Source organism: Cyprinodon tularosa, unplaced genomic scaffold (assembly GCF_016077235.1).
Source record: "Cyprinodon tularosa strain WSP-4 unplaced genomic scaffold, ASM1607723v1 ctg571, whole genome shotgun sequence".
Classification (NCBI taxonomy): Eukaryota; Metazoa; Chordata; class Actinopteri; order Cyprinodontiformes; family Cyprinodontidae; genus Cyprinodon; species Cyprinodon tularosa.
Genome location: NW_024039309.1, coordinates 504463 through 518522, shown reverse-complemented (window position 1 = coordinate 518522; position 14060 = coordinate 504463). Strand labels below are relative to the sequence as shown.

General features: G+C 36.4%; 1 protein-coding gene across 1 annotated transcript in view; it reads left to right on the top strand.

The window, feature by feature from the left end:
• LOC119797125 (trichohyalin-like) overlaps positions 1–1578 on the top strand; it is a 30138-nt gene extending 28560 nt beyond the window's left edge. The window contains exon 12 of the mRNA XM_038306079.1: positions 720–1578. The gene's annotated coding sequence lies outside the window, so the exon portion shown is untranslated. The remainder of the gene's footprint in view (positions 1–719) is intronic.
• The last annotated feature ends 12482 nt before the right edge of the window (positions 1579–14060 follow it).

Sequence of the window (14060 nt, the reverse complement as noted above, 5' to 3'; positions counted from 1 at the left end):
AGCTTCACTGACAAAGATGTGAGTTGTTTGGGAGGGCCAGTGACACTGGTGGAAAATGACAGAATTAGGCAACTTTTTACGTGCCCGTGGGGTCGCCTCATTAATGGAGGAGCAGAAGGTGATTAAAACAAGAGAGCTAGTCTCTAAAACAGACATGGCTACGGCTTGATGCTAACATGTTTGTTAGCTGTCAGAATTCTGAGAAAAAAGTCAGAATTCTGAGATTCAAATCAGAATTCTGAGATTAAGGTCAGAATTCTGAGAGTAAAGTCAGAATTCTGAGGAAAAAAGTCAGAATTATGAGAAAAAAGTCAGAATTCTGAGATCAAAGTCAGAATTCTGAGTTTTTTTCCCATTTTAAACTGAAATAAAATGTAAAAATTTACTTTTTTTTCAGTGGCCCTAATCCTCTTCCGTAGGTTCCTCTTGTTCTATCATAAAGGTTTAATAAGGTGTAGGAACATGTTTTTCAGTCCGTATTTCATCCAATTGGCACAATAGATTTTATAGATATGGTGTCAACCTTTTTTTTTTTTCTATTCAGCATATTGTAAAAAATATTTAGCCCTTCATGTTATTAAAAAAGTCCTGTGCACAGAAGAGAAAATCGCAGTTCATCATTTACTCATCAGCTGGATTGATAAGATCAGTTCATGTGAAGTCATGCCCATAAAGTGTTTTTTTAATAATAGATTATCTCGGCTGTTCTTTTTCTGCAGCTCCAGTGGAGTCTTCCTGAGACCTGAACCAACTGAACTCTGATTCTGTCGCTGTGGGCGGATCCCGCTCTGCTCACCTGTGGGACTGCAGTATTATTTTTTATTTCGGAAACTAAAAAGGCACCGTCTAATTCCTTACACGCCGGTTACAGGAAATCGCCTTAAACATGTGACCTCATGACACTTTTACCAGAACACTGAACATTTCACACATCTTTGATCTCACTTAAGGGCATTAATGTTGTTTTATTTTTCCTGTGATTCTTTTAGAAGTAACAAACTAAAACGTTTTAGTAATTTGTGCTGCTTTTACGTCCTGTGTAAAGATCCTGCTCTCATACTTGAACTCTGGTGCTGGCTTCCTGCAACTCTCATTCCCTCTTTGGGGAGAAGGGGGCTGATGGGAAATGTAGTTTTCCCAATTTGTATTACTTTGTAAACATATGTCAATAAATCCTAAAGCATTAGTACAGAAAAATGGTGTTATAAAGCTTTGAAAATGGTGCTGCAGATGTAATAGTTTCAAGTTTTCTGTAAACTCTGTACATGAAGGTTTCACTGTGTTTTTACTTGGTCAGAAATATTTTTTTGTGCGTTTGCTCAAAGTGTTGTTTTTTTTTTCTTCAGACTTTTCTCTGACTGTTGCCGCCGTCTTTGTATTTTTCTAATCTTTTTCATAAATGACTACATTACACACTTACTCTTGAGCAAATGCCTTATTTTATGTAACATGTCCTTTTTGTACAGCGTTGGTGTACGGTTCACGATTATCCGACTGATAGACTTTGATTTAATCTTATTTAATGAAAATGCTTGTTTCTGAACACAAATAAAGCATTTCTAAAACATTATAAACATATTTAGATGCAGCAGAGACACCTGTCTGTTATGTCTGAGTTTTATTCGGCTTTCTTTGTTGTTGTTTATGTTTTTAAATGCCTCCATGCCAACCAACCCCATCAGACACCACCAGCTGGTGGCGCTGTCTGATATATCTGAGTCATTTTCCACAAATCATGTTCAACAGCACCTACCTCCAGCGCTATTAACCAGTGGCGGCCGGTGGAGTTTTCTCCTGGAGGGGCTATAACTTCAAAATAGACATATACCAAAAACCAATTAAATGTACACTAAGGTATCACACCAGTATATTTACATGACTTCCAGCAACAAAAAAACACATTTTCTGACAGTTTAAATCAGTCATACGTGTCTTAATATATGCTGGGTCAGACAATGGTGTTTAAAAAAAGTCCGGAAAAGCAGAATAAAGCTTTATGTATCTATTGGTTAAGTTCACAATGTTTACAGTTAGTAGCATCAGAGGATTGGTTCATAATGGAGCCTAGGAGTTGAGTGAAGACCAACACCAAATATAAGGTTTTGAATATATATTAAAATTCAAAACAAAAAGATGTTAACAGTCAGAGAAGGATAGCTTAAAACAAACAATGAGTAATGACAATTTAAAGGTTTTATACTTTCAGTCCTTCACACGTCCAAAAGGTCCTTAAAATAATGGCGTCCCTCTCAAAAACAGAAATGAAGAGGGAGGGGAATCCTGAAATAATGAGGAAATAAGATTGTTGGGTCAGTGGGTCACTTGACCTGAATAAAATCCTATAAAATATAAAGTCTTAAAATGAAATAAATATTAGTATGCCTCATATCTACAATCTAGTAGAAGAATTTCAGACAGATTTAAAGTAAAGGGGTCACATGACCTGGAGGCTATTGAAAAACACCAAATTAATTTTGAATTTAAAAAATATCCCCCCATATTTAAAATGAAATATAAATGTGTGTGCTTCATTAGCCCCATCTAGTAGACTAATTTCAGACAGATTTTGAGACAATGGGTCACATGACCTCGAAGCTATAAAGAAAAACTAGATTTTGAATAAATAAAATAGTAAAAGATTATAAAAGGAAATAAAGATGAGTGTGTCTCATATTACCCATCCTGTAGAAATATTTTTAGTCAATATGACGCATAACCTGGAAGCTACTGCAGCAAAACACAAAATTTGTATTTAAAAAAATCCCATAATATAGCAAAACTTTTAAATAAAATGAGTGTGCCTCATCCTACTTATCTGGTAAAACAATATTAGACAAATTTTGGGAAAATAGCTAGAAGCTATTGAAGAAAACACTAAATTTTGAATAAATAAACACCTAAAAAAATATAAAAAGGAAATAAAGATGAGTGTGTCTCATATTACCCATCCTGTAGAAAAATTTCAGACAAATCTTGAGTCAATATGACGCATAACCTGGAAGCTACTGCAGAAAAACACTAAATTTGTATTTAAAAAATCCCATAATATATCAAAACACTTCATTTAAATGAGTGTGCCTCATCTGGTAAAACAATATTAGACACATTTTTAGAAAATCGGTCACATAACCTGGAAGCTTTTGAAGAAAAACACAAAATTTTGAATAAATAAAATCCTAAAAAAATATAAAAAGGAAATAAGGATGAGTGCGTCTCATATTACCCATCCTGTAGAAACATTCTGACAAGTTTTAAGTCAATATGACATAACCTGGAAACAATTGCAGAAAAACACAAAATTTGTATTTTAAAAAAATTTCCATAAAATATCAAAATATTTCAAATAAATTAAAATAAGTCTGCCTCCTCTGTCCAATGTAATAAAACAACATCAGAATTTCAGTAAATGTTCACATGACCTGGAAGCTTTTGAAGAAAACACTCAATTTTGAATAAATAAAATCCTAGAAAATATACAAAGGAAATAAAGATGAGTGCGTCTCATTTTACCCGTCCTGTAGAAACATTTCAGACAAATCTTGAGTCAATATGACGCATAACTTGGAAGCTACTGCAGCAAAACACTAAATTTTGAATAAATAAAATCATAAAAATATAAAAAGGAAACAAAGATGAGTGCGTCTCATTTTACCCATCCTGTAGAAACATTTCAGACAAATCTTGAGTCAATATGACACATAACCTGGAAGCTACTGCAGCAAAACACTAAATTTGTATTTAAAAAATCCCATAATATATCAAAACACTTAAATAAAATGAGTATGCCTCATCCAACTTATCTTGTATAACAATATTAGACAAATTTTGGGAAAATCGGTCACATAACCTGGAAGCTATTGAAGAAAAACACAAAATTTTGAATAAATAAAATCCTAAAAAAATATAAAAAGGAAATAAGGATGAGTGCATCTCATATTACCCATCCTGTAGAAAAATTCTGACAAGTTTTAAGTCAATATGACATAACCTGGAAACAATTGCAGAAAAACACAAAATTTTTATTTTAAAAAATCCCATAAAATATCAAAATACTTCAAATAAATTAAAATAAGTCTGCCTCATCGGTCCCATGTAGTAAAACAACGTCAGAATTTCAGTAAATGTTCACATGACCTGGAAGCTTTTGAAGAAAACACTCAATTTTGAATAAATAAAATCCTAAAAAATATAAAAAGGAAACAAAGATGAGTGTGTCTCATATTACCCATCCTGTAGAAACATTTCAGACAAATCTTGAGTCAATATGACGCATAACCTGGAAGCTGCAGCAAAACAGAAAAATTTGTATTTAAAAATCCCATAATATATCAAAACACTTAAATAAAATGAGTGTGCCTCATCCTACTTATCTGGTAAAACAATATTAGACTAATTTTGATAAAATGGGTCACATGACCTTGAAGCTATTGAAGAAAAACACAAAATTTTGAATAAATAAAATCCTAAAAAAATATAGAAAGGAAATAAAGATGAGTGCGTCTCATATTACCCATCCTGTAGAAACATTTTAGACAAATTCTGGTTCAATTTGACGCATAACCTGGAAGCAATTGCAGAAAATCACAAAATTTTTATTTAAAAAAAATTCCATAAAATATCAAAATACTTCAAATAAATCAAAATAAGTCTGCCTCATCTGTCCCATGTAGTAAAACAACGTCAGAATTTGAGTAAATGTTCACATGACCTGGAAGCTATTGAAGAAAAACACTCAATTTTAATATAAAATATTAAAAAAAAATTTAAAGTGACTAAAAAATTAATAAAAATAAGTTTGTCTCATTTGTCTCATGTAGTAGATCATTTTAAGACAGATTTTGAGTCAATGGGTCACATGGAAACTATTGAAGAAAAACAAAAAAAAATGTTTTTAAATTGTAAATAATATAGAAATAATTAAAATGAAATACAAATGAGCTTGCCTCATCCTACTGATCTAGTAAAACAATGTCAGACAGAATTTGAGTTCATGGGTCAGGTGACCTGGAAGCTACTTTCCAGCAATGCTTTTCCACTGCTGGGCGTAACAGCTCATCATAATAACTATGTCAGTAACTTTGACAGATTCTTACAGCAGGGCTGAGGGGTGATACGTACACGACCTGATGTGAGATACGGATACATCACTCCGATTGGCTGAGGAGCTGCACAGAGTGAGAGCAGAGATGATGTCATAGAACAGCTGATACAAGATATAAGATCTGTTAAGGACTTTATATATACATAGAATGCAATATATTTGATATTTATACATGATGTTTTTATGTGATAAATTTATAATTTTTACTAATTTGTCTGAAATAATGTCATGTATTAATTCATTCAGCACACATACATTTCATATTTGGATTTATTATCATATATTTGCACCTTTGCCCTTTCATGTGATAGATAAGCCCTACAGTTATCTTTAGACAGTTACTAAACATCATGTATTGTATTTCAAATTAGGAGTTAATACTGCTTGTGCAGGTGCATTCATTTAATGAATGCTGCTCTGATTAATGTGCTCTCATCATGGTTGGGAGAACAAAACACATTTCTTGTCTTAGCTTTATTAACTCTGCTGAGAGAAGAGATCACTATGTACTATATTACAGGTTAATAGGAATTATAGGAATTGGAGAAATATTTTAGTATGTCTTAAGAAGTTGATGGGGAAGCTTTGATTTTGTTAGGTTTATCATTTATAGATCATGTGCATTGTTACTTTATTAGCCAGATTAGAGAGAGTAGAAGGCCTTCCTTCACAGTGTGGATGTCACTGTGTGTACGGAGGTCATCTAATCAGGGCAGCCTTCGTGTCTTTAGAAATACACAGGATATGGGAATATCTTGGAGTCGGTCTGATAGAGGAGAGCTATCTGTAACCCTGAGGCATAGAAGCAAGCTGCATATAGGTCAGGGCATTGATGGCGTGTCAGTTTCTGATATGGACAGCTAAGCATCCACCTGATGCAACACATAGACTCATGAGCTATAAGAAGCAGGAGATGACCTTGTTCGGGGTTCAATCTTTGCTGGACGCTCGCGGACGTGATTTTTGAGCCCACAGCTGTGCAAGCTCTAAGCATCTTTCTCTGTCCTGTAACGACCTGATCTGGAATAAACTCTGTTACTTTTTTACTCCTGTTTTATAGTCCTTTTTTATATGGCTTTACCCAGTTTGAGTTAAGAGCAGGCACGTGCAGAGAGGGGGGCTAAGGGGGCTTGAGCACCTGCCCCTTTTGCTCCATGATCCCAATGTGCCCTTTTGGTCCTTTTTTTTATTTTTATTTTTTATTTTTATTTATTTTTTTATTTGACACATGTACTGAAATTATTATTATTATCTTTTTTTTTGGCAACAAAAACAATACAATAAGCCCTCCGGTCACATTGTTACCTTTGACCTTTTGCCGGTGACGACGCACTTGCCTCTCGCACAGTCAGATAAGGCGGCTAACTGCGGAGCTAAAGTAGCGAACATTCCACATTACACTGTGGCCGCTGCTCATTTGGCCCTAAGCAAGATCAACCATGATCGGACGGATGGCTATGTCTTCAGTCTGCACCGCCTCTCCAATGTCAACCTGAATAGAGATGTAAGTGAAACCAAATGAGCCCCATGGATGATGCAGTATTGTTTGATCTAAAACACTGTTTACTCTGTGCTTTTAGTCTTTTACATTGAAAATTATGTTTTTTAATTCACAAAAAACTGTTCTGTAATGATTACAGAACAGTTTTTTTGTGAATTAAAAAACATAATTTTTGGTGAAAATACTGGAGTAGGCTTGCTACTTGTCAGACAACGGAAAACTTTGAACGTTGTATAATTTCTCTACTTTAGCAAAGAGTAGCGGTTTAAACGGAGGAAAGTATAGGACGCGGTGCGCCTTTCTCTGAAGAACTACTGAGCGGGAGGAAAAGCTGTTCTTATCTATCGATTCAGTATTTTTATCATACAGACATTAGGCTGTTGTTCTTGTGTTTCCCTTAGCTTTGATTGTATGTCTCACAATTTTGTAATTTATCATTGTTCATTAAACTCTGAAAGCTATGTGACTTTGTTAATATTCTGTCCTAAAATGCGATAAGATGTGCCCTTTTTTTTTTTTGAGCACCTGCCCCTTTAGTGGTCTCTGCACGGCCCTGGTTAAGAGTAGTAAGTAACTTGGTCCCAGGAAAAGAACCGTGAGAAAGCCCCCCCAGGCACAACGGCTTTTATTTAGGGGACATAACTTCCTCATTTTAACAATTTCTTTTTTTAAGACAGTCATAAAATAAAATTAAGACATAAAATTATTTTTTTTACAAAATTTTCTTTTCAGAGACGAATGGCTATATCAAAAAATCAAATCACTATTTGATTTTTGTTTTAAAGTTTGTACTTGTAAACAAAGTGATACTGGAAATTTTCTAAGTAACTTGATTTAATTTTTGTATTTATAAAAAAAAAGTTACTTTTTTTTAAGACAGAAACAACAAAACGCCCAATTTTTTTTTTTTTTTTCCCCGTTTTTGTATGGTTTTTTTTCCCCTAATACCACATTGGGACACCTATTTCACAAGAGCACCAAAGTCAACAGGGTTTTATTGTTACTTTACCCAGAATAAAATGTCTTTAGAACCTTATACAGTGTCTTTTTATGAAATGTTAAAACAACCTTCATCATCCTTTAATTTTGTGATGAAAATAACTTCAATTCCCTGCAATTTGTGTGCTCTTATGACTGAACGCCTGACAATTGACAACGATAAAAAAAAACTATCAGCCTGAAAGTTATTCATTTTGCTGGCAGATGAGATTATTAACTGCCTACATCCTATATAAATAAAAAAAATACTATATTACAGATAAACAAACTATTAGGGAATTAAGGTAATATTTAGTAACTCTAAGGAGAAATGTATTTCTGTCTCCCTTCTTTACTCTCTGTTTTTCAGTTGAAGCCACAGAGCTGTCTGCAGAAACTGCTGTTGGTCTTACCCTTTGCAGGAGGATGAGGAGGATGAAGGCCTCTGTTCTGGACGCTGTCAGCTGGATGCTCCTCTGCCTGATGGTCCCTGTCTGTGTTACTGTTTTTATGCTGCCTACAGAGAGGAGGGAGGGTTCACAGTGAATGGGCTGAGGTGAAGACGTCACACTCAAAACACCCCCACAGGTGAAAACTCAAAGCTGAACCTGTCAGTCTTTAGTGATTGATATGAGGACAGGGAGTGTCTGCTTTGATATTTGACTAGAATAAGGAACACTATGAGAAGCACTCTAGTAATGTGCTTCACCTTAGAGATGGCAAATTAACAAAGAATTCTGTCAGGCTGTGAAGGATTATGGAAAATTTTTACTGCTCTGTATAGAAAGATGAAAAACATAACTACATTTGTTTACACCACTGAAAGAATTCACCTCAAAGTCGGTCAGTTTGAGGAATATTTTTAATTTCATTTTAAAAATCTTTATCAAGGATCCTAGAACTGATGTAGTGACATATACTGTATTAGCTCTCAAGTTCTTCTGAAAATCTTTGGGTTTTTCAGGTTTTTGATTTTCTTGTATTTGTCATAATTTCTTTCCTAAGGCCATGCTTTAATTTGTTCTTATGTTTTCTTGATATTTTTAGGGTTGTCTTACTTTTTTAGATCCTGCAATTACACTGCTCCTCTCATTATTCTCGGTTGTTCCTCATCTCCTCCTGATTACACTTTTCACTTCACTTTTCCCTAATATTTCTATTCTATTTCTTTTGGAGTGTGACATGTTTGATATTTAATACTTCAATTAATCAATTAAAAGATTCAGTTTAGAAGAAGGCTTGCAGTTCTTGGTGCTTTGGTTATCTTAGTTACATCTTAACATATACGGCTACAGACCCCCCCTTAAAAAAAAAAGGCTGATAGATTATTTCTTTATTTATTTAACCCCATCTGTCTGGAGGAGCTAAACTACTAATATAACCTCTATTTTTTTTAATCCCATAGCTCAAGGGTGACCAATTAAAGATCAGCTGAATCCGAATAAAGAAATTATGAACAAGTAATCTGTTACATTAAACAGAATTTAACAATGATATAAAATGCAGGCATTTAGGCATCCGTGTTATACATTGAATTTTTAAATACAAAATATATAAAAAATAGAAAATTTTTCCATTTTAAAATTTTAAGTGTTTTTCTGAAGTAGAGAACAACAATCGCTCAATTTGGTGTATAGACAATTAGCTGATTCACATTTTCTACAAAACACCTCAAATGACCATTAATTTTCTTTCTTTTTCCTGTCTTAATGTTGGCAGTGGGCTTTATGCTGCCCTGCAAGGCTTTAAACCTGGGTTTAAATGCAGACTAAGCCATTCTAAAGCACATATCAAGGAGCTCATTTTGAGCCTGGATCCATATTTATTGTTGATTCTGTTCATGGTGGAGAATCCTGCTTCACAGCAGCAGGTTGAGCCAAACATCCTCTAAAGGTGCAGGGTCATCTTTGAGCACCATTTTACTTTTCTTTCACCAGTTCACCACAGTTCTTCCAGCAGTCCACACTTTCTCTGCTCTCTTTTTCTCATCATCTTCTCCTTCTTTCCCATCGCCCGGCTCACCACAGGTTTGCCTGCTGTGTCTAAAAGTAGGAGCAGCAGCAACCCAGACTGACAGCAGCTCATTGGATCATTTGGATCACGTGTAGCCTCCCGAGGGCTTTACCGTATTAACAGGAAAAGAGGTGCAAGTGAAATTAAACAAAGTTGTCAGAAAACATGCAGTAATTTATAAATGTTTTTAATCCGGTTGGGTCCGGATTAGCCAGCAGGTTGGTCCAGATCCGGAGTGCGATCCGCTAATCTGTGACCTCTGCCATAGGTAGTACTACTTGCTCAAAATGATATCTCTAATTGGGTTTACCTCTTGATTAAACCACTAATTCAGCTAGAAAGTACGGTCGGTCCAGAGTGTGACCATTTTCTATGTCCAATCCCTCAAACCCATTTGATCACATTGAGCTTGGATCTGCTGGGGGGTTCACTGTTGTTAAAGGGAGCTGTTCCTCCCCACTGGTACTACATGCATTTTTAGTATCAATAACGGCAGCCAGTAAAGAAACAAAATGGCTGGGTTATACTAACTGAACTTTTTTTTTTTTTTTCAAAATCTATCATAATAAAAATTGGGAAAAATGTTTCCAATGGAAACTATGAATCTTTTTGCATGATTTGATATAATTTTGAATAAAATCAGTATCTTTTGTTCTTTTAAATCGTCCCTAAATTGTTTTTGATATTAACTGTATTGATTTGAATTGTTATTCTGTTATCATATTATATTTATTATGTGTCAGCATGGTTGTTTTCCCTCAGGTAAAAGAGCAGAGTTTTGAAACGTCAAAGATTTTTACTTGTACTGTTGATCCACATCCAAAAACTATTTACCAGAAGCTCCGAGAACTGCCCCAGGGTGCTGATCTGGGTGGTGGCCCTGAAAAAGGTTCAAAGAGAAGATAGCTATTTTTGTAACTTCCAAGAAGGAATGCCCAAAGTAACATTTCAGTGTCACAAAAGAATGACTGAACCTCATGCAGCTTTCAGCTACATGCAGTGTTCCCTCTGTATTGTGCTCTGCTATGCAAGGACTCTTGTGGCCTGTGATGCACATTCTCGTCTATCAATATTTAAACAAATCATTCAATTGAAAAGCTTTTTTGTAATTCAGTAACAGGCAGAGAATAGAGAGCGTTGTGTAATGGCTCTGTGCCCTGTCCAGTTAAAACGCATATGACGTCAAATCAACTTATGCATAGTTCTAATCTTTATCCCTTAGAGGAGCGTTTACAGTCAGATCAGCTTACACTTTGTGTTATAAAAGAGTTAACATAGATGAAAAAGGGTGCAATTTGATAGAAAAAGCCTTTAGAAATTAAACATAGGCTATTAAAAATAATAATAAATAATAAACAAAAATAACAAAATGTGTAAGACATTATTAAGCAAAACTATAACCATTTACTTAACTGTTTAATTAATCTTTATGCTAAATCACCTCTCAAAAATGGAGGTTATGTGACAGATATTATTGTTTTGGGTCTGTTTTTTTTGTAAGTAAAAGACAAATATAATTTAATAATACATTCCGTATTGCTTTAAATTAATGTTGAATATTTCACTGACAACATCATTCATCCTAGTTATATGAAGAGAGGAGAACTCTTCCTTTAGGAATGGCATTGAGATAGAAATCCATGCATTTGTTATTGCAAGGCTGTAATTCTTTACTATTAGGAAGTCCACAGACTGCATTTAAAGGCTGCAACAAAAGCATTGAACCCAAAGTTCCGATAAAAGTTAAAAATATTTCTCACCTTTTGGCTTCTCTTTTTTGGCTTCCAGTTAAATCCCGAAGAAACTGAAAACAATCCTCAAATGTAAGGCCCCAAATAATCAATCTCAATCTTATATCAGGAATCTGATAACTCCTTATATTCCAAAAGTGAACTTTGTTCTCAGTCTCCAAGTTCCTACAATTTCTAAAAGTAGAATGGGTGGCAGATGTTTTATTTATCAAGCTTAGCTTATGTGGAACCAACAACCTGTTTTAGTAGACCCCCTAGACCCCCTTTACACTACCCTCTGAAACCGATCCGTGCCGTTTGGACCGAGCTTGGATCAGTTAACCGTGCCGAGCCCGGCTCCTTATGACGGTTTACACATCACACTAGCAAAGCTCCTCGCCTCCTATTGATGATCTACAATACTACTGCTCTCTAGGATGCTCTAGACATCTGAAGTCTGTTTATTTCATTTTCTTGTATCATATTGAGCTGATTTTGTTGGTGCCGTTGGATTGGAAAAAAAATTACTTTTGCTGCTCGTCACTCCACATTAACCAATCAGAGAAGCTGATCTGGGAGCTGGCAGGGAGACTGACACCGTGATACTGATGCAGATTTCTATGATCACTCCACTGAAACTGTTTATTAATGCCAAAACTAACTTAAGATGTGGAAACCTGCTTGCAAAAGATATTCACTTTTATTATTCTGGTGTGTGCAGTTTGGATTACATACATGAAACCGCTAACATCTCCTCCCAGCTGCCATGAACAGTAGCAGAAAACCTCCAAGAGGTGACTGGGCCAGAGGCTGCTATTCATGGATTCCCAGTGAGAGTGCTGCTAGGTGCAGGTCTGTGCGGCTTTGACAGTGAAATAAAATTTTAAGGCAGGATTGTAATATTGATGAACTGACTGTACAGGTGATGTGTTAGGGTTTCTGTTCGTGGGAAATGTTTTTGTGTTCCTTTTTTGTCTCTATCCATCCACTAGATGGTTCCCTTTCCCCTGTTGGCCTGGAGGGCCTCTTCCGGTTTTCCACCCACACCTGCAGCTTGTTGGGTCATCACCAGAGGAGTATATGAGCAGCGGACTGTCACCACCTATTTGCCAGAGTGTTTGCCTCTATTGGGTACTCTAGCCTCTTAGAGCTTAGCGGTGTCTAACTTTGAGTTTTTGTCTCTCTGAGTCCAAGGTTCTAACCCTTTGTCTCCTTTGTGGTCTTCAGCAGGATTACTTCCTGATCCACTGGATAAGCCTGGTCCTTCAAGCCTTGGAAAGCATCATTCGTCTCTCTGAGATTAAAGGAAAACATTCACCACTTCTGTTTGCAGTCCACTTCAGGAAAGCTCGTTGAAAGTCCGGTGCTCCTCTGGACCACTACTAGTCTGTCTGTCCGTCCTCTAGCCAAGTATCTCCTTATCTGTACAGTCCCCACTAACAGGAACCAAGGAGCAACCAAGAATGTTAAACCATATGCTCTGTCCACAGAGTCGACGAGGGGAGTTCCGATGGTGCAGAGGAATTTGTGTTCCCAGAGTCTATCACCATGGTGGACCTTGAGAAGGAAGTTAGAAAGGCTTTCTGTTATTAGCATTCCCCAAGAGATTGTCCTAGTGATCGTTTGTTTGTATCTGATGCTTTAAGAATGAAGGTCTTAGAGTTTTGTCACAGTTTGCACTTGTTTTGTTGTCTTGGTGAGTCCAAGACCATCAACATTGCTCGGGCAAAATTTTGCCAGAAACTTCAGATGCACAGAAGTTTCTGGCAGCTTGCCCTCTTAGTAATCAGTTCAAGACTTCTGAAAGACCCCCATCCAGTTTTCTTCTACCTTTACCTATCCCGTCTCGACCTGGGTCTAACATTCTGTCTAACATTCTGTTACATTATTGGGTTACTGTTCTTTTTTTTTCCGGGTTACTGTTCTGAGGGTAACAACTTCCTTCTCACCATCATTGACAGGTTCTCTAAGGCGGTCAGCTGGATCTGCTGCCCAAACTCTGTTCCACTAAGGAAATGGGGGGACATCTCCATGGTCTCCAGACAGGCATAGTCTCCGACAAGGGTCTCCACTTTGTGTCTGTCAGTCTGTTGTCATGTTTTGACCCCCAAACGGATGGTCAGACAGAGAGGGCAACCTCAAAATGGAAATTAAAATATGCATTCTGCGTGAGTCTGATCCAACTAAGTGGGCCAGCCAACGTCCTTGGGTTGAGCATGCCATTTATTCTGCCCCTTCTAGCACCATTGGGCTCTCTCCGTTTTATTTTGTGTTTGGTTTTCAGCCACCAGTGTTCACCATACTGGGAAAAGATTCTAAGGTTCCATCGGCCCATTTATCTTCTTTTAGGTGCCAGGCAGCCTGGAGAAGGGCTAGAAAGGTCATTTTTCAACTCGTTTGTTAGCCAAGCCAAATCTGCTAGCTGTCAGAGAGTTCCGGCACCTGTATACCACGAAGCCCAAAAAGTGTGGCAATCCACCAAAGACCTGCCCTTAAGGGTAGATAGTAAAAAGTTGTCAGCTTGTTTTATCGGCCCTTTCCAATCACAAAAGTAGTAAACCCTCCAGCTACCTCCAGCTACCTCGTGCTATGAGGATACACCCTACGTTTTATGTGTCAAACCTGTTGAAAAGGAGCTCTAGGATTTTCAGTGTAGATTTTCAGAATCAACACCAAAGATTAATTTGGCTTTGAGTAAAAAAAAGAAATAGTGAGAACCAGGTACTAACAAATGTGG